The sequence below is a fragment of the Callithrix jacchus genome, chromosome 15 (genome assembly GCF_049354715.1).
Source record: "Callithrix jacchus isolate 240 chromosome 15, calJac240_pri, whole genome shotgun sequence".
In the NCBI taxonomy this organism is placed as follows: domain Eukaryota; kingdom Metazoa; phylum Chordata; class Mammalia; order Primates; family Cebidae; genus Callithrix; species Callithrix jacchus.
In genome coordinates this window covers 70,659,261-70,680,645 of record NC_133516.1, presented here as the reverse complement: position 1 = coordinate 70,680,645, position 21,385 = coordinate 70,659,261, and the positions used below count along the sequence as shown (strand labels likewise).

Below are 21,385 nucleotides of genomic sequence, written 5' to 3'. Positions count from 1 at the left end.
GGAAATAAACACACAAGACACAGACAAGACAGTGACAAAGGCACACGTAATCAGTACCACCTGGCCCACCTGCTCCGCCCACATGGCTGCCCCCGGCCCAAGTCCAAGCAGGGAGCAGGCACAAACCAGCCACCCAGTCTGTCCACACACAGATGTGTTTGTGGGGCCCACGTGGTACTTTTTAAATTAGTTGCCAATATTAGTCATTGACAATTAATTTAAGATGATAGCATTTAATGTCAGGACTCTTGACACTGGACACTGAAGCTGTGAGACCCAGCAAAGGGCTTCCCTGGGCTAATTCGGATTCACAATCCCTTCTGGTTGGCATCATTGGGACCCCTGGGTCATCTCTACCAGCCTGAGCATCTCTTGTCCACACCAAGAGGAGAGAGGCCTAGATGAGGTGGGAGCTCCTATCCCTTCATCCACCCCACCCCAAGGTCGCCCCCAGAATAGCTTGTTTCCTGGATGAGGACCTGCCTCTCCCCTATGTGGTGGATGCTGGGAGTTCTCGCCCTCGTCCAAGGAGACCACCCATAACCACGTGGTATAGTCAGCCTCAGTAGATCAGCTGCATCAGAGTCCAACCCAACACCCACAGTAATGCAAGACCCACAGAGCTCAGAGGGATACGTGAGCTGCACACTGTCTTAGATTGGTCTCCCCAGAAGCAGATTCCAAGGTGGGGGCGCTTGAGGGCATGGTCTGTCAGGGGAGCATTCTCAGGAGAAGGGCAAACAAAAGCAGGCAGAGCCAGAGGGAGTTGGGAAGGCTCCGTCTCAGCAAGAGTCCAGTGACCCAGGAGAAGCAAAACAGTGTGGGGGTGCCCCAGGCTCATCCCACTCAGAGGCACATCAGTCACTGGCCAAAGACCATGGAGAGTGACCTCTCAGGTACCCCACGGGGAGGTGACACCTGCCAGCAAAGGACAAGCCACTGGAGAAGGCACAGGTTGGAGCCATCAGCAGCCAGCACTTGCAGCCACTGGGAGACATATGCACCTCCAGGGGAGAAACCTGGGTTGACACTCACAGTGGCCATGGAGTTTACTGAGCACAGACAAACCAACACACACCGGACAGAGGCAGGGAAGAGAGCCTGGTCCTAGCAACTGTCCAAAAATCTACCCTTAATTTATGAGTGGGCCTGGGACCACCTAAGGCCCAGAAAGTAATTTTTTAAAAATATTATTTGCACATCCAAGTTCACTACAGCGTTATTCATGATAGAATCAAGTCACATGGATCAACCAAGTGACCACTGATGGATGAATGGACGAACAAAGTATTCCATACAATGGAACATTATCAGCCTTAAAAGGAAGGGCACTCTCACCCATGTTGCAACCCAGATGAATCCTGAGGACACTGTGCTAGGCCAATAAGCCAGATACCAAAGGACAAATCCTGTGTGATTCCATTTCTGTGACATACCTAGAGGCATCAAATTCAGAGACAGAAAGTAGAACGGTGGTCCAGGGACTAGACGGGTAAAGCAGGAGTTCCTGCTTAATGGGGACAGAGTTTCTGCTCAAGACAATGAAAAAGTTCTGGAAACAGACAGCGGTAATGGTTACACAACAGTGTGAATTTACATAATGCCACTGAGCTGTGCACTTAAAAATGGTTAAAATGGTCAACTTTGGCCGGGTGCAGTGGCTAATGTCTATAATCCCAGCACTTTGGGAGGCCGAGGCAGGCAGATCAGAAGGTCAGAAATTCCAGATCATCCTGGCCAACAAGGTGAAACCCCATCTTTACTAAAAATACAAAAATTAGCCAGGCATGGTGGCAGGGGCTGTAATCCCAGCTACTCGGAGGCCGAGACACAAGAATTGCTTGAACCCAGGAGGCGGAGGTTGCAGTGAGCCGAGATCATGCCACTGCACTCCAGCCTGGTGACAGAGGACTCTTAAAAAAAAAAAAAAGGTAAAGTTTATGTTACATATATTTTACCAAAGTAAAAGATGATAATGACACATGTGTGCTGTAGAGCCAAAAGGAAATAACCAAAGAACAGGGACAAGAAAAGGAAGAAGAATTGCACTGAAGATGGACAGGGAATACGAGCTGCTCCCGAGACCTCCCCTTAGCAGTACGCTTCCTGGCAACCAAGGCCAAAGGGAAATTAGAGGGTGACCCGGTGCTCTTTGTCTGATAAGAGGAAGTCATCTAGTTCACTGGGAAAAATAAACTTGTTCTTGGCACAAAGCATTAAGTAGAGATTTTAGCTGTTGATCAAGTTCGTGTCTAACTATCACTTCCTTAGTGCCAATGCCAATCACTGGACTGCGAGTTTCCAAGGATATTTATTTTCCTTAACCATCTAACACTTACAAATGAGGAAACTGAGGCCCAAACACAGTAAATGATCTGGCCAAGGCCACAGAATTGAAAAAGGTGTGGGGATTTGAATCCAGGTCTGTTTAGCCAAAAGTAAAGTTAGCGTTCTTTAGTCGGCAGCTATTCATCAAGCAGCTGCTACCGGCTAGCCCACTGCAGGTGCTGGGATACGGCAGGGAAGACGAGGGAAAGCCCTAACCACATGCAGTCAACGTTGTGATGGGGGAAAAGATAAGGGCGTTGCCACAGAGACAGACTGCATGCTCCTTTGGCAAGAATGGTCACATGAGGAGGCCTAAGAGGCAACATTTCAGCTGATAACATTCAACATTTTGGTGATAACATGCAAAAATGTGGTGGCCATGCAAAGATCTGGGAACTGGTATCCTAAGTGGCACTAATAGTATACGTGAAGGCCCTGAGGCAGGAACCAACCTGACATACTGCAGCTGGCATGCAGGGAAGGAGGAAGAGAGAGGTCACTGGGAAGTGAGCAGCACAAAGAAAAATGGTAGAGGTGGGGGAGGTGGAACGCACATCACAGAAGGAGAGACGCCAAGGAGGGGGAGGTCAGTCAGCCACTGCATCCAGTGTCCAGGGACCTCAGCAAAACATCTGGTACATTTAGAGGATGTTGTCCCAACAGGGTGGCAGGGCCACCACTAGGTCACAACACACTGGGAATTCAAGAACAGACGGTGTAGATGCCCCTTTTGAGAAATCTGAGACAGATTCCAGTCATATAAAGTACAAAACCTGGTAAAATCTAAGCTACATCATTTAGGGACTACAAATGTAGGATGCAGAACTAGAAAGTCAAGCAGGAGTTGTCACCATCATAGTCTAGTGGCCAGTAAGGGAAATCAGAGGACCTATAGGGCAGGCAGTGTCCTCTCGCTTTGCCCAGGTGGTGATTATCCAAGAATTTCCCCCACCACCCTAGGCCGATTTTAGGTACTCTTTTGTATGCATGTTTTCTTCCCCTTCAACTTTGTATCTAGCTACTTGGGAGGCTGAGATGGGAGGATTACTTGAGCCCAGGAGTTGGAGGCTGCATTGAGCTATAATCACACCACTGTACTCCAGCCTGGGTGATAGAGCAAACCCCCATATCTAAAAGACACACACACAGAGAGAGAGACTTTTTAAAGAAAAGAAAAAAGAATCATTACAGGGCCAGGTGCAGTGGCTCACTCCTGTAATTCCAGCACTTTGGGAGGCTGAGGCAGGCGGACTGCCTGAGCTCAGGAGTTCAAGATCAGCCCGGGCAACACGGTGAAACCCCATTTCTACTAAAATATAAAAAATTAGCCAGTCATGGTGGACTGTGCCTGTAGTCCCAGCTACTCAGGAGGCTGAGGCAGGAAAACTGCTTGAACCCAGGAGGCAGAGGTTGCAGTGAGCCAAGATCACACCACTGCACTCCAACCTGAGTGACAGAGCAAGACTCTGTCTCAAAAAAAAAAAAAAAAAAGCCATTACAGTAATCCAAAAAAAGGAAACAAAAGCCAGAGAAAGTGTTGGCAGGAGAGATGGAAAGAAGGGGAGTGACTGATTTGAAATTCACAAATTATCAGAGCCAAGTAATCAAGTTGGCTTCAATCTTAAAAACTACAGTTGCCTTCATTTCCTCATGGGCAAACATCTTAATAATAAATAGCATGACATGTGCAGAAAGACCAGAAGTTTGGCTGTGAAGGAAGTGCTACAGGGCCAGGAGAATGGGGAGGGTCTGTGGACCTTCCTGTTGAGCAGGTGAGGCTGATGACATAGGTAGGTGGTGTGAGACCCCCAAGGAGGAGGAGGGAGAAGGCAGGTTCAGGGCAAGCCCTGTGTGTGAAATACAGACAAAGCCGTGGGCCTCGGGTGAGACTTAGGGTGCCAGGTGCCCCGTGCTCCTCACATGCTCACTGGTCACTGGGGCCTTCCTTCAACAGGGTGAGCTCATAAGAACCCTGGGAAAAATAATCCTTCAAGTGGAACAGCCAGGGTTTTCACCCCTACCCTCCCTCTCCTCCCTAAAAAAAAGGGAATAAAAAGCTCCTCAAATTTTGAGTAAAAGCTGACCCTACATATACAATCACTAATCTCATTACCAACATAAGCAGGTGAAAAATTACAAAGATTAATGTCCGTGACTTTTAATCAACCTTTGAGAAAAGAAAATGTTGCTTTTGGCATTGAAGGGAGCTGGTATTTTCCTTCCTCACAAGTTACTCCTCTGCAAAGAGGAAACACTCCCAGGGTGGGAGCGATGAGAAATGGGGCTGCCCGTAGCCAAGGCTGAGCTCACTGCCCTCCCCACCTGGCGCTCTGCACGCCCTCCGCCCGACCCTAGAAGGAGGCACACCCTTGACCCCCCTGGGGTGGGGGGTCCTAAGATCCCCAGGCATCCTCCACGTGGTCTGCCCCTGGCCGGAGATCCTGCCTCCAGGGACTGCTCATCACATCTCAGCCCTGCTCCAAACCCTGAATGGTTCTGTATCAGCTCTGGCCCCTTGGAGAATGTGAAAAAAGCTATGGATGATACACGCCCAGCTCCACCAAATGAACCGAGCTATGCAGTGACGCTGGGGGGTTTCCGACTACCTCGCACATATTCAGCGTCTTTCCAAGAACAGCCCCTGGATTTCATTCTGTGGCCCCCATCACCCTGCTGGAGCTCCAATCAGCACTTCCCATTCCCCTCGAAACAGCTTCTGATTCAGAGATGGACACCAGGACAATCAAAGCCTATAAGACCCATCTCAGGTGAAATACTGGGCAAACGACTTCTCTTTCCTACTGTATTAGACTAAGATGATTTAACATCAAGGGTACCTGAAGCCATGTTGTCATCAAATGGAGACTGTCAGAGGCTGGCACCCACTCATAAAACATAAAAGCCAAGAAATTCGAGAAAGAGAAACAGGGTCATAGTCACAGCTGCCTAGCACCTGGATCCAGCTGTGCCTGAAGCTAACTGAAAAGCTGAACTTCACAATGACATGAACCCCTTTTGTTTAAGCTAACTTGGACCAGGATTTCTGTTACTTGCAACCAGGAGCCTTAACAGACATATGGGCACATACCTAAAATGGCTGTGTGAGGGAGTTACAGAGACTCCTGGAAGTCCACTCATAGACCCCCCTGGCTGAAGACCTATGGCCCAAGGATAAAGAAAAACTCCTAAGGGAGGCATTCAAAGCCCTTCACCATCTAACCCCCCTAGCTCTCCTACCCCATCCCCCTTTGTTGTCCTCCACACACCCAACTCCTGCTAAACTGGAAAACTCTCTCTGGTTCCCAACCCCTCATCTTTTTCTTATCTTAGCTCAACCTGGGATGCCCTCTCTTCTGAAACTCTCCTAGAACCCTGAACACCCAAATCCCACCCCCTGCTTTAAGGCCAAGCCCCGAGGATGAGTTAAGTAGCAGATGGGTGAATGGGTAGGTGGATGGGTGGGTGGGTGGGTGGGTAGCTGGATGGATAGATAGATGGACAGATGGATGGACAAGTGAATGGATGGGTGGCTAAGAGAGTGGGTGAGTGGATGGACAGATGAGTGGGTAGATGGATGGATGGGTATGTGGGTATATGGATGTGTGGGTGAGGGGAGAGGGTTAGATTCATTAATCTCTATGGCCCTAGCACAAGGCTGGCACAGAGGATGGGATGAGTTATGAATGTGAGTATCACAAACAATTATCCCAGGAGGGCTTCAGAAACAGAAAAAGCTTCCCTAAAGTCAGCTGGCAAGTCATTGGTTAAGTAACTTAAAGAGCCACGGTACATGTCCACCTTTCGTACAGAAGCACTTTCACTTCTGTGTCTGCCTTTGACTCTCACAAAGGGCTAAGATGCTAGACTTGGGTGGTGGCGGGGGCAGGGAGGAGTGGTGCCAACAAGAGACAGACAGAAAGAGACACAGAGATGGACAGAGACAAGGAAAGATCCATCAAGGAGACAGAAAGAGAGCAAGACAGAGAGACAGAGAGTCAGAGAGAAGCACAGACCTAAAGCCAAGCAGACAGACAGCTGATGGAGACAGGCAGGTGGGGCCGACCTATGGCAGACCCAGGCTCCCTAGGCCCCCACAGCATCTGGAAGGAGGCACCAGCCAGTGGAGTGGGCAGCCCAGTCTCTCTATGATTCCCTCAGGCCTTTGCTGTGCCCAATTTATTTTCACGGCCCTGAAGTTTAGGAATTTCTCAGAGCTGCCAGTGAGGTGGCCAGTGTACAACCAACAGCGGGGTCTGGCCCAGGTTGTAATATAACTGTCGGGCTCAAGAGCCCTGGAGGCCCCCAAGGCAGTCAGCCCCACTGCCAAAGCCAGGCGAGACAGCCAGCAGGACCAAGCCCTGGTCTCCCAGAGATCGGAGCTCAAATTTGAACCCAGCTGTGACCCTAGTTGCTGGGCACCTCGGAGCATGTGACCCTCTGAGCAGCAGTGCTTTCATCTGCACAATGGGTCCAGCCACAGCAGCCTCTCAGCACTACTGGGAACGCTCGAGGAGGCACTGTAGAGACCCCAGCTCCAACAACAGTGACCTAGAAATCCTTAGCAAACAAGTTACTCAAGGAATGTTCCATTTTTTTTCAATTACTGGCTCCAGCTACACTAAAGCTCTCATAGCTCCTCAAACCTTCCCATGCCTTTGCAAGGGTGGTCCCCCTGTCAGGCATACCTTTCTTCCTCTTAGCAAATTCATCCCCTAAAGACCCAGCTCAATGTTTCCTCCTCTGGGAAACCTTTCCTTGGAGTTTCCCAGGAAACTCCAGGTCTCTGTGACCTCCTGCACCCTGCATAGGGAGTTCCTGGATCTTCAGGGTTTCCAGATGAGAAGGGTGAAAAACCAAGAAGTTTAGAGTAAACCCACCCTCAGAGAGTAATGGACTCCACACTACTTGGCGTCAATGGGACTGGGTTGGAGGCTAGGGCTTTGCAGCCTCTACCCACTCTCTACAACTCCCTATTTTAACATGAGCTATCCTAGATCATGAATAGCTGCTATTACTAGAAGGTCCTCACATTCCGTTTCAATGAGTCGGCCATGACAGATTGTGACAGGGAAAGAAAAGTACTGGCTCTTTATGCAGAGCAGGCCAGAGATGACTGGAGATCTCTGCCCCCTTCTCCTGCTAAAAGCACCCCAATTTTCCTCTGGAAAACCCCCTCTCCCACTTCAGGCTACATGGACTGCTGGATGGCCAATGAGAGGTATCCCTGCACCATCAACAGTGTCAGGTCAGAGCAGTCACACAACCCAGTCACATGGCCCACACTGACACTCCTGGGAGGGGGCTGCCTTGCTCCAGAGCTTCCGAGCACGAGGGTGAGCCTGGAGCTACTGGGCCACTTGACCTCCACACGGCAGAGCCTGCCGGGAGTATGGAACACAAAGAACAGCAGAGCAAGAGATGGAGACCCGGTCCCGATGGCGTCTGCACAGGCCCTGGATACAGCCATGCCTGAAGCTACACCCTGTACGTTTTTAGTTCCGTGACTTTTTTGCTGAAATTGTACTTTCTATCACCCGCAACCAAATTATCCTGACATTTGTGACAACAAAGAAAGAAGAACTACCTTCCTCTATTCATGGCTGACTTAACCCCAAAACGTCTGAGTTTCTGGCGTTATTAAACTGTGTCCCTGCAGTAGACTAGACCCCTCCGGGGCATCAGACTGCCTTGATCAGTCCCCACGCTCAGGGAATGGCTCCAGACATGCCCCTGGGGCCACATCAATGCATAACTCCGTGACCCTCCCCAGCCACAGCTGACGGGCCCAGGGCAGACGTTCTTCCCAGGCTGGGCTGGTCACAGCTCCTCCCTTGGCTCCTGAAGTGAAAGTAAAGGAACACACAGACCACCTGCAGGGGAAGAAACAGCGAGTTCTGAAAGTGGGCACACTTCCTGCCATGTGGCAGGCATCATTTCGAGAGAATCAACCAGGCTCACAGAGAAAGGCAGAGACAAAGGAAAGATAGGGTGTGAGGGAGTCCTGGTGGCCACAGCTTGACCCAGGGCTGACGGGTCGCTAGTCCTTCCATGAGGATGCAGTGGGACCCCTACATCTCCTGAGTGGCCTAGGACACGGAGAAGCCCATGCAAAGGAGCCCCCTGCTTCCAGCAATGGACAGGCCAACTTCCGAAGTCACTGTGGGGGACCAAGCCCAGGTCAAAGGTGGGCTACAGTGCCATGTGCTGATGCCCAACCAGCCCCTGGGAACCCCAACGTCTAGGGCCAAGGAGGGGGTCACTCCTCCCTCCCATGCACAGGAAGCCACGGCCACCCCACCGCACCCTGCCTTGGGGTCATAGTGTGACCATTCAGGGAGAGGCAGCTGGTGTTACAGCATTTCCATCCTCGGCAGTTCATTAAGCCAGTCTGTTAGAAGCTGAACATCTGTGTCCTCCCCACATTCATATGTTAAAGCCCTGACCCCAGTGGGATGGAATCAGGAACTGGGGCCTCCCATTAGGAGGTTTAGATGAGGTCACAAGGATGGGGCTCCCATGTGCGGATTAGTGTCCTTAGAGGAAGAGACCAGAGCTAGCTCTCCCTCCCTCCCTCTCTTCCCTTTCTCTCTTTCTCTCTCTCTCTCTCCCACCCGCCTTCCTCCCACCCCCCCCATGGCTCCCAGCCCCCCATCACATGAGGACACAGCAAGAAGGCACCCGCGTGCACTCGGGGAAGAAAATGCTCACCAGGAACCAAATCTAGGGCTTGGACTTCCAGCCTCCAGAACTTAGAAATAAAAGTCCATCTTCAATTCCCTCCTCAATTCATCTGTGACATTTGTTATAGCAGCCAGAACCCACTAGGACAGTCTTAGGGCATGGGGCTGGGGGCACAGAAGACACAGTCACTTCCTGAGAGTCAGGGACTTGGTCTCAGAGAAGATATCCCTGCTGGAGGGCTGGAGCCTCCTCCATCTACCCCAGCCCAGCACAAAACACACCAAGGGGGCCCCAGGAGACGTGCAGGTATGTGACGCCCCGCCACAGGGGCCTTTCCCAGCAGGGCTAGAGATGACTGTGCAGGGACAGCTGATTTCAGGGACAAGCACCAAGGCTCAATGGTCCTATGGTGAGGAAATGTTCCTGTGACTCCCTCTGAGCCAATCGGACTATCGGAAACTGTCTCCAGGCAGCAAGGGTGTGTGTCTCCCGCATCTCTCAGATGCTTGCCAACCATTCTTTCTAACAAACCAGCTAACATTCGCTTGGGCCAAAGGCTGTGGCAGGGAACATAAGCAGGCTAGGATGTTAAGTACTGAATTTTTACTGCTGTATTTATGTTTAGGGCTACTGCTGGTTTAGGGCAAGTGATCCTAACTTCTATCTACAGTTGTGATAAAAGGTTTCCTTTAAAAGTAAATGGCCGGGCGTGGTGGCTCATGCCTATAATCCCAGCACTTTGGGGGCCAAGGCAGGGGGATAATGAGGTCAGGAGATCAAGACCATCCTGGCCATGGTGAAACCCCATCTCTACTAAAATACAAAAAATTAGCAGGGCGTGCTGGCGGGTTCCTGTAGTCCCAGCTACTCAGGAGGCTGAGGCAGGGGAATCGCTTGAACCCGAGAGACAGAGGTTGCAGTGAGCCGAGATCATGCCATCGCACTCTAGCCTGGCAACAGAGCAAGACTCTGTCTCAAAAAAAAAAGATAAAAGTAAGTATAAGCAGCCAGGCATGGTGGGCTCACACCTGTAGTCCCAGCTACTCAGGAAGCTGAGGCAGGAGAATCGCTTGAACCCCGGAGGCGGAGGTTGCAGTGAGCTGGGATCATGCCACTACATTCCACCCTGGGAGACAGAGTGAGACTCAGTCTCAGAAAAAAAAAGTAAATATAAGCAAAATGGAGAAGGGATTATTAAAATAATATTAAGTTATTAAATATGATGTCGAGGAGAGGTGGTAGGGAGGGTGCAGCGGAAAACACGGTGGTGAAGCTCATCCGCACTCTGTCAGAAACAAAGCTGACCCCCACTGGTTTGTTCCCTAAGAAAGTGCACAGGTTCCCATATGTGCCCTCTGCCTCTATCAGCCCCATAATCAGACAACAGCCGCCAGGGCCCCTGGGATGCCCATGGGCCAAATCAGTGGAATTAATTTGTTTCCACGGCCAGGCAGGAGAACAGAGATGAGGGAGGACACTGAGATGCTTGGGCCAACACCAACCACCAGGAGGACAGTGAATGTCTCTGCTCCAAGGACTAGGGAAGTTTGGTATAAAGTTGTGAGTGGATCCTATAAGATCCTAGTTTTTGTAGCTGTTGAAATTTTATTAACCTTTAAAATAAAAGCTGTGGCACTGAACAGTGCAGAGAAGATAACAAAGTTTCTGGAAAATATTCCCCAGGGCAGCTCGGACGCAATCATGAGCAAGGCCATTGACTTGTGGCACAAACACTGTGGGACCCCGGTCCATTCCAGCTGAACGCAGCTGCTGGTTGTGGACCATCTGCCAGGCCCACCCTGAGCATTTGTGTTCTTTGCATGTGATCTGGGAAACTGATTGAATAATAGTTTTCTTGCTTTGGTGCTCAAAGTGATCTTTTTCCCCAGTAAAATTATTTAATTGAAAAAAAAAAAAGGGAGAGAGATCCAAGATGACTGATCACTAACAGCTTGGGATTGTAGCTCCCAGTGAAAGCGCAGAGAACGAGAGGACGCCACACTTTCAGACGAATTTTTGTCGCTCACGGACCAGAAGATTCTCAGTGGAGGAGCCCCACGGGTCGCCAGCGCAGCGGTTTTGCCGGCGCCTCAGCGTGGCAGCTCTTGGTGCCGAATAAACAGGACTGGTTCCCTTCTGACCGACGTTTGGAGCTCCGGGAAGGCAGAGTCGCCTATTACGGACTCAAGAAGGAAGCCAGACCAGAGATTCCCAGGCAGAAGAGCACCATCAGTCTTAACGCCGCTGTTTTGGCCGGCGCAGTGGGTTGCTCAGATTCCGGCACTGGGAATCAATAAATTGGACGTCCACTCAGAAACCTAATTAGAAAGGCGGTAATTGCAAAGACGACAGATGGATAAATTTATAATGAAGGGAAGAAACCAACCTAAAAAGGCTGAGAATACCCAAATTCAGAACGCCTCTCCCTCTACAGGGGATCACAGTCCCTCATCAGCAACGGAACAAGGCCTGATGGAAAAGGACCGTGCTCCATTAACAGAATACAGTGTTCAGAAGTTGGATGATAAGAAACTTCTGGGAGTTAAAAGAACTTGTTCTAACCCAATGTAAAGAAACTAAGAACTTTGAAAAAAGGTTTGACGAAATGCTAACAAGAATAGACAATATAGAGAGGAATATAAATGAATTAACGGAGTTGAAAAACACAACAAGAGAACTTAGCAAAATATGCACAAGTTTTAATAGCTGAATTGATCAAGCAGAAGAAAGGATATCAGAGGTCGAAGACCAGCTTAATGAAATGAAACAAGAAGACAAGAACACAGAAAAAAGGATAAAAAGGAATGAGCAAAGTCTCCAAGAAATATGGGACTATGTGAAAAGACCTAATCTACGTTTGATAGGTGTACCTGAATACGACAAAGAGAATAAATCCAAGCTGGAAATACTCTTCAGGATATTATTCAGGAAAACTTTCCCAACCTAGCAAAGCAGGAAAATATTCAATCCCAGATAATACAGAGAACACCACAAAGATATTCCTCAAGAAGAACAACCCCAAGGCACATAATCGTTAGATTCACCAGGGTTGAAATGAAGAAGAAAATACTAAGGGCAGCCAGAGAGAAAGGTCAGGTTACCCACAAAGGGAAGCCTATCAGACTCACAGCAGATCTCTCAGCAGAAACCCTAAAAGCCAGAAGAGAGTGGGGGCCAATATTCAACATCCTTAAAGAAAAGAACTTTCAGCCCAGAATTTCATATCCAGCCAAACTAACCTTCACAACTGAAGGAAAAATAAAATCTTTTATGAACAAGCAAGTACTCAGAGATTTTATTACCACCAGGCCTGCTTTACAAGAGCTTCTGAAAGAAGCATTACACATAGAAAGGAACAACCAGTATTAGCTTTTCTAAAAATATACCAAAAAGTAAAAAGCATCAACATAAAGAAGAATTTACATCAATGAATGGACAAAATAGCCAGTTAACATCAAATGGCAGTAATCCTAAATTTAAATCGACTAAATTCCTTAATCAAAAGATACAGCCAAAACCCAATGGTATGCTGCATCCAGACCCATTTCACATGCAAGGATACAGAAAGACTCAAAACAAAGGGATGGAGAAAGATTTACCAACCAAATGGAGAGCAAAAATAAATAAATAAATAAAAAGCAGGAGTTGCAATTCTTGCCTCTGATAAAGTAGACTTTAAAGCAACAAAGATATAGTGGTAAAAAGATCAATTCAACAAAAAGAGCTAATGATCCTAACACCCAGATACATAAGACCCATAAAGAGACTTAGGCTCCCTAGACACCCACACAATAATAGTGGGAGACTTCAACATCAATATTAGATAGATCAACGAGACAGAAAATTAACAAGGATATCCAGGACTTGAACTCAGATCTGGAACAAGTAAACTTAATAAACATTTATAGAGCTCTCCACCTTAAATACACAAAATATACATTCTTGTCAGTACCATATCACACCTACTCAAAGGTTTAAATGAAATATTGATCGGCCATTATTAAGCACAATTATTGGCATAAAAGAGGTTTTCAATACCCATTTTTAGGATAAAGCAACATTCCCTTTCTCTCTCCCTCTTTTTCTTCCTCTTCCTCTCCTTCACTCCTTTTTTTTTTTCTTTCCTTCTCTCCTTTCTTTAAAAAAAAAAAAAAAAGGACTAGGGAAGTTATCTAAGAAACCACAGTGACAAATGGGATCTTCAGAGACAGATGAGAGAGACTGAGAGAATGTATGTGTATGTGCGAGGGCCAACGAGGGTGTGACATGCTTGTGACTTTGAAGGATTGGCATGTGTCAGGGCCACAAGTCCAGGGTGGGGGCGGGGCATGGTGACTCACACCTATAATCCTAGTGCTTTGGAAGGCCAAGGCAGGAAGATCACTTGAGCCCAGGAGTTCGAGGCTGCAGTGAGCTGTGATCACGCCACTGCACTCTAGCCCGATCCTCAAGTTTCAGCTGGGCTTCCACCCCAACCCTGCTCTCCCCACTCCTTCAGGTATCCCCACTGCCCTCAGGGATCCCCACTGCCTTCAGGGCTACTGCATAGTCCACAGGCCGGACCCATAGAGGCCAGGAGATGTGTTCCGGGTCCTGAGAGTTCTCCACTACAATGTTTTTTGATGATGTGTTTTCATTTTGAGGAGACTGTAGAACAGAACTTTCTGGATCATCTAAAAGCTCACTTGGGCCAGGATGGGGTCCCAGGCTAAGGAGGGAAGAATTCTGGGAGGCTTATCAAGCACTGGGGTACCCCAATCACAAGCCCAAGGGCTAGCCCCAGACACAGATGATGGTGTCTCCATGGCCAGAAGAGAGAAGTCACAGGAGAAATGGGCAGACGCACTCAGCCACACTCAAGAACCAGCTACAGCCAGCAGCGCTGTCCACCTCCCCAGAGTGGGCCCATGGCTCTCCATTCATCCTTCAGCCTTCACACCCACCCTACTGGGAGGCCGTACCACCAGGCCCATTTTCCAGATGGAGAAGCTGAGGCTGGCAGACAAACCCGTCATGACACAGGCTCCGGGGGCTCAGGCCCAGGCAGCACTCGATGCCCACGGTGCTCCCCATGCTCCCAGCTGGGCCCCATCACACTTCAGAGCCCTCCTCCAGTTTCAGGCTATTCCTGGGCACCAATGTCAGCAGAGCCAGGGGGGCACCCCCAATTCACAGATAAATAACTGGAGGCCTGACACGGTATGAGGCCTGGGACCGGCAGGGTCTGCCTGAGTACATGGATACTCCCCTCCAGATTCCCCGGCCTGGTGCAGGTGGGTGGCACCACTTCCTCACCAGCATATAGAGCTGGGCGGGACGCACTAGCTGCCTACAATTCAGCTCCTCTCAGGAAAGCCAGGCTCCCGGCCCGCAAGGAAGGAAATAACCTTTCCCCAAAGCAGCACTTGCTTTGCAACAATCTCCATATATGAGGAGAGAGAGAGGCATTTCTACAACGTTTCCAAATTCCAATAACTGAAGACAATGGCACAAAATGACGCACAGCTTGACCCAAGAGGGGCCCTGGGAAAGGACGTGCCTGGAGGAGGTGAGTTTGTGGTGCAGACATGCAGTGGTGCCCCGTACGCGAGGGCAGCTCTCCAGGCAGGACCTGGAGGTGGAGGGAGCTGGCTCCCATCCCAGATATTCCTCCCCAGTCATTATGTGACTGCAGGCAAGCACGGCCCCCTCTGAGCCTCAGTTTCCCAGCCCTGTCACTCTCACAGGCCTCCCACCTGCGGCCTTGCCCTCTCCAGGCCCAACCCTACACCTGGGCTACAGAGGGACCCTTCAGCCTGCTCCCCCAACAGCAGCAGCATTGGGGAAGTTCCCTTTAGGATCTCAGTGAGACCCCACTCCTCCCTGAACCAGAATCCAGCAGCAGCTCCTCACCACACCTAGTCACCTGCACCTGGGGTACCCTCAGTTCTAATGTCCTTCCCTTCAGCACCGCCAAGGCTGAGTCCTCACCCCCACTGATGCTTTACCTAAAACAGCCCCAACTGCAGTCCCTGCCCTGGACCAGTGTTTCCGCCCCTCCTCCCACACAGGGTCAGCACAGGACACTACAGTGTACATCAGTGTGTTTCCATCTGGGTCTCCCTGTGGAAGCAAGCTCCGTGGGGGCAGAGGACATTATCTTGGCCACTGCTTTACCCCCAACACTCAGAGCAGTGCCCAGCACCCAGAAAACACATGCAGAATAAAGGAATGTGTGCTCTCCTTTCCTCTTTTTTTGAGACTGAGTCTCACTCTGTGGCCAGGCTGGAGTGCAGTGGCACGATCTCGGCTAACTGCAACCTCTGCCTCCCGGGTTAAAGCAATTCTCCTGCCTCAGCCTCCTGAGTAGCTGGGACTACAGGCATGCACCCACCATGCCCAGCTAATTTTTGTATTTTTAGTAGAGATGGGATTTCACTATGTTGGCCAGGATGGTCTTGATCCTGTTATCCGCCTGCCTAGGCCTCCAAAAGTGCTGGGATTGCAGGAATGAACCAGCGTGCCCAGTCCCTCCTTTTTTTTTTTTTTTAAGAGAGGGCCTCGTCCTGTCTCTCAGGCTGGAATGCAGTGGTATGATCACGGCTCACTGCAGCCTCAAACTCCTGGGCTCAAGTGATCCTCCTACCTCAGCCTCCCAAGTAGCTGGGACCACAGGTACACCACCCAGCTAATTTTACATTTTTTGTAGAGATGGGGTTTCGCTTTGTTGCTCAGGCTGATCTTGAACTCCTGGCCTCAAGTGATCCTCCTGTACTGGCCTCCCAAAGGGCTAGGATCATAGGTGTGAGCCACCAGTCCCAGCCTCACTTCTTTTCCTCTTTCCAACCACCCTGAGAGCTAGGGAGTTTGACACCCACTTCCCAGAGGAGGAATCTGAGACCTGAGATGTGACACACTGGCCCTAAGGGAACACAGCATGTGAGCAGCAGAGCTGGATTGGAGCCTTGCAGAATGCTAGAGAAGGACTTCCCTGCACCTGGCTGCTCCCTGCCAGGAGCTGGGCCTGCTCCCCACCCGCCAGGGTCCAGACCCTGGGGCAGTGGGGCAGACTGAGAAAACAGGCTCCAGACAGAATGTTAAATGCAGTGATGCCCCACAGGAAAAGCCCAAAGTCCCCTCCCCAGAAGGAAACACCCACAGGAAGAGAGGTGAAGGAAAGGCAGGAGGGAGAATGGGTGGGGCTTTTGTCCACTGGCCAAACTGCAAAAACTGACTGCAATACCATATACTTTTAATCACAATGGAAACTTTCATATATCACTCCAGGAAGAAGTCTCTTCAACAAGGGCAGTAACACAGGGAATTTTAAACCATCTTAAACATTTTTACTTAAAACTCACCAATGAACATTCACCCACCAACTGCTTTTTAATTTCATGTAATGTGAACAGGTGATACAGCAACACAGCCCCAAAACCAGAAAATAGAGCAAGTCACAGGTAGGAAGTCTCATCTCCCCTTGCACACTTGTCCCCCCACCCCAGGTGACCACAGGTAACCACGGAAACCAGCTTCTGATTTGCTGATGCACATACAAGTGGAGGTGAATTTCTATCCCTATTTTACACATAAGGTGGCACACTTTACACACCAGTCAACACCTTGCTTTCTTCTCGTAAAAGATCTTAAAGATCTTTCCATCGAAAACATCCTCATTTTGGCAGCTGCATAATATTCCCTGTGAGGATGAACCATAATCTATTGAATTGGCATGCATCACCCCAGACCTCAGCACCTGTGGACAGGCTGACCTCTTCCATCTGCCTGTAGCTTCTCAAGGCGAGGCCTGTCCCCAGCACAGGGCCTGGCACAGGTGAGCAGGCAGCTCAGCAGTCCCGCCAGCATCTCTCCATGGAGGCACAAAGCCTCTCAACCTCACTGCACCCTGGCTCAAAACTTTCCAGAAGCTTTCCAACTCCCTGCCTGCCTCTTCTGCCCCATTCTCCTCTCCGTCACTCACTCCAGCCTCCTCTCTTTCTTTGTCCCTAGCATGCCAGGCAGGCTCCACCTCAAGCTTTTTGCACAAGCTGTCCCCTCCTACCCCTGTTGCTCAGCTCATAAATCCCCTCCTCAAAGGCCCCCTCTCTGCCCACCTAGATGCCACTGCCCAGCTGGCTATAACTCCTTGACAGCATCTAACCCATCTAAATACAGCTCCAGTCATTCAACTCACCCCACTTCACCCCTCCAACTAGAATAGAACCAGCAAAGATGGTGTCTGCGCTGCCCTCTGTGAGCCCCCTACCCAGACCAAGCCTGGACCAGAATGGGCAAGTGACTCCCCCATTGGCCCAGGAGAGCCAGGCCCCCAGCTACAGCTCCTGCCTCATGGAGGGACAGGCAGAACACAGTGCCCAGAAGCCTGTCCCAGGCTGGAACTGCATCTCAGGGAAAGGCTTTCAGATGGGGGAGGCCCTCAGAGTTCAAGAAGCCAGTGAGGTGGCCCACACCCAACTGCCTCCTGCAGAGCCATCCCTGAATCCCCCCATCACCACCCCATGGCAGGACCCTGAGCACTGGAAACCATTAGACGCATTCACTTTACAGAATGGAAGACTGAGGTCCCACAGAGGGAGGGCCAGACTCAGGGGTGCATGGCGGCCACACGCAGACCAGCCCTGGCCCCAGGCCCTCCATGTCACCTTGCACATCCAGGCCCAACACCTCTCCCCCAGCAGGACAGAAATAAAAAAGCTAGGGTCAGCCTCTCCAGGAGATATAAGGAAGAGGCCAGGGCTGCTCCCCCAACCCCAGGTCCCATGTGCAGCTCACAGGTCTGTTCTTCATTCGGGCAACAAACTTCCAGGAGGCCACATATCACGAGGCCTTTAGTTTACATGAATTCAGTCACATACAGATGGCAGGCAGAGAGCAGAGGGCCGCAGGAATTGGGAGAGAACAATGAAGCAACTGCCTCACCCCATGCCACCCACCCAGCCACGCCATGCCACCCACCCAGCCACCCAGGGGAACATGAGCTGGGAGGGAGAGCTTCCCCCCACCTAATGTTGGCCCCAAGTCCCTCACCATGTGAGACCTCATGTGCCTAGGCCAACCAGGGGTTTCGGGAAAAGATGCTCACACCCACAGCTCCTAAATGCAAAGCAAACATTGCATGCAGCATCCCTGGACTTACCCGGGACTCAGTGGCTTCCACCTGGTGGCGATGGGGTCACAGCAAATGTGACCATCAAGACCCAAGTAGGAATGCTGGGCTGGGTTTTACAGCAGATTAAAAGTGTCAAAAGTCATGTAAGTGGCTGTGCAATCTTCACCTTAGGCCCGAATTTGCTGCAGAAAATACAGTTTCACTCACCACCAGCATGCCCCAAGCATTTATGAAGCACTTACTTCGTGTGGGGTATGGATGGGTTCAGGGAACTCCCCCCAGGGCCAAGGAGACCAAGTCCTCCCTCTAGTGGCTCAGTGAGAGGCGCAAAGAGCTTTGCTTTCGAGGGACAAGATCCTGGGCTAAACCCCAGCTCTCCCCCTTGCCTGCTGGGAGGCCCTTTCTCATCCTCCCCTTCCCCATCTGTTAAATAGGAGCAAGAGTTCCACCCTGCAGAAGGGGTGACAGGATCTGGGAAGAAAAGCGATGAACAAAGCCTGCCTCGGAGTATACTGCCTGCCATGAGCTCTTGCTTCATGAGGACTCCAGGTCACCGTCCCCCACAGCCCAGAAGGAAGTGCCTGTCACCATCACAAAGATGCTCTGTGGCCCAGGGCCCTGGGCGCCACTCATTGCTCCAATGACTAACGCCTTGAAGGAGAGAAGGCCCGCCCAGGGCTTCCCCAGCTACGCTTGAAGGACCAACCTGGGCCTGTGCTTAAGGCAGGCAGTGCAGCAAAATCCGCCCAACGCATGCAGCAGTCACAGTCACACAAAGGCCATGCAGACCAGGCAAGAGCTGAGAAGGCATGAGAGGACCAGGTGGGGATGGGGACCAAACAGTGCTCCTGCCTCATCCCCAGGGTTGGGGGCGGGCAGCACCAGCCAGGGGATGCAGACCCTGAACTGCCAGCCCTTGTGATTTTTCAAGAGAAGACGGAAATCCGGATTTTTATGTGAAAATGGCCAATTTGTAAATGCTGGCAGCTAATTAATTTTTTAAAATAATAATAACATGGTGAGAGCCAAACAAAACATACACGGCAGGCACAGCCGGGGTTGGCAGGTTTGTGCCTCCGGAATAAGATTCTTTGACTTCATCCCCTGCTCACCCCCATCAAACAGCTCGGCTGCAGGAGGGGAGGGCAGGAAGTCAAGGGTGCACCCCAGGGTAGTAGCTCCCCCTCCCTCTTTTCCTCCTGCTGGGAAGTCTTCACCCCATTTTGCATATGGGGAAGTTAAGGCCCAGAGCCCCAATCAGCCACAAACACACACCGGCTCCCAATCTGTGCCAGGCTGAAGGAACACTTCTCAGCTGCCATCCAATTAATCAGGGCTCCCTCTGGGAGGGCCCGACCAGCACCTCAGGGGCGTCGGGGTAGACATAAGCACCCAAACCATCCACTTCCCTTTTTCTCTTTTTGGCCTGTCAGGGGACACCTGCTGGCTCAGACCTGCTTGGGACTGGCCCAAGTGGGCGCTGCAAAGTTGATACGATTAAGTCCTTGTGGCAGCAAAAAAGGGAGGGAGGGCCCCCCTATTTGGGAGACTGGAGCAGGGGGAGAGGATGCAGGGAGGTGAGAAGTCAGGTCCAGTCTGAGACTGAGACACCCCCATGCTCCCCACAACCACCCAGGTCCCACGGTAAGCAGCCTCCACCAGTAGCAACAACCTCCCTCCTCCAAAATCAGCTCCCCACCCCCCAGGAGAGGGGAGGACTGCCCATGGAATGCCAGGGGGGCTGGGACTGTGAAGTCGTGAGGGTCTGTGGCTTGCTTGTGAAATTCAGTGTGTGTGGCACTCCCAGTGACTCTGGGTATCTGAGGAGCACATGCGTGTGACAGACACATGTGACACATATGATGGAGATATGCATGTGATAGCCAGCCCTGTGGGGCGGACATGTGTGCGTGTCAGAGGGCAGTAAGGGCACATGTGTTTATTAAAGACACAACTGTCTGCTAGAGAGGCATGCCTGGGAGGGGTGCGAACGTGCAAGGCACGTGTGGAGCATTGTGTGCTAAGGGGATGTGAGATGAGTGTGAGAGATTCTGGCCTGGAGGTGCCGGGAGGGTGAGCATGGGGCTGGGAGAGGGAGGATGGGGTGACAGGGAAGGTGGGTGTGCCAATGCAGAGCGTGCAGAAACTTCTGTTGTGAGTGCGTGTGTGGCTGTGTGACTTGGGGGTGATGGAGGGGGTAGTGCTAGACCAGGGGATCCAGTCGTTTTTCCCTGAGGGTGTTGACCCGGCCCTCTGGACTGGAGGGGTGGCGGGGTCCTGAGGTCGGGGCGGGTGTGGGCAGTGGGACCAGGGTAGATGTGGCGCGAGCGGGACCTTCTCCCGGGGGAGAAGGGAGGAACCAGCGTGGAGGAAGCTGCGGACCCGAAGTGGGGAAACCCGCCCGCGGGCCACTGGCCCCCACCCTGAGTCGGCCTCTGTGCCCGCATCTGTACACTGGGTCGCGGAGCTCGCGGGCCGTCCCTGCGCTGGGACTGGGAGAGCGAGACCCAGGCGGGCCGGACCGGGGCCGCGGATGAAGGCGCGGGCAGACCGCGGGGCACGTCCTAGGGTCCGCCGAGCCGTCGGAGCGTCCGAGCGCCCCTGAGTCCTGCGCTGCGAGGCGCGGGCCGGCGGGGATGAGCCGGGGCGGGAGAGGCCGCGTGCACTCACCGCGGGGCGCTGCGCTCGGCGTCCGTCCGTCAGTCTGTCCCCCTGGCCGTCGGCGCGTCGAGAGCCCGGGCGGCCCCAGGCTGTGTGCGCGCGGGGCGGGGCGGAGGCGCGAGGGGCGGGACCAGCCGGCCCCGGGCCCCCTCCCCAGACTCCGCCTCCGCCTCCAGGGCGGGGTCTCGACCGCCCGCCGGGGAGTGGGCCAGGCTGGCGCGGCTCACTCGGGGCCCAGACGCGCAGACCCGGCTCTCCCGCCCCGCGCGCTCGCTGTGGAGCCGGCGCCCTAAACCCTGAGTGCCAAGTCTGGCCCTGCTGCCCACAGGGCAGGGCTAGGGGTTGGAGTCCGGCCGCCTCAGCCAGCCTGAGCCTCAGGGCTCACCCTTAGAAGACGGACCCAGCTGCCTTAGGCACATTGTGAGGGCCTGAGGGGCCCGGGTACAAAACTGCCCAGAGGCCAGGCCCAGCCTCCTGGGGGCCTGCCTGCAGCCCCGCTGCTGCTGCACGTCCCTGGGCAAACGGTACTGAGCCCCCAGCTTTGGGACAGACTCAGTTTGTTCTTTCCCTCAGCCCAGCTTTGATGCCTTTGACTACGGTGTAACC

The 21,385-nt window shown here is 52.0% G+C and overlaps 1 protein-coding gene across 2 annotated transcripts in view; it reads right to left on the bottom strand.

The window, feature by feature from the left end:
* The window catches only part of FBLN2 (fibulin 2), a 91,857-nt gene extending 71,013 nt beyond the window's left edge, over positions 1-20,844 (bottom strand). For both annotated transcript variants that reach the window (XM_035273727.3, XM_035273728.3), the window contains exon 1: positions 20,789-20,844. The gene's annotated coding sequence lies outside the window, so the exon portion shown is untranslated. The remainder of the gene's footprint in view (positions 1-20,788) is intronic.
* Positions 20,845-21,385: the final 541 nt, after the last annotated feature.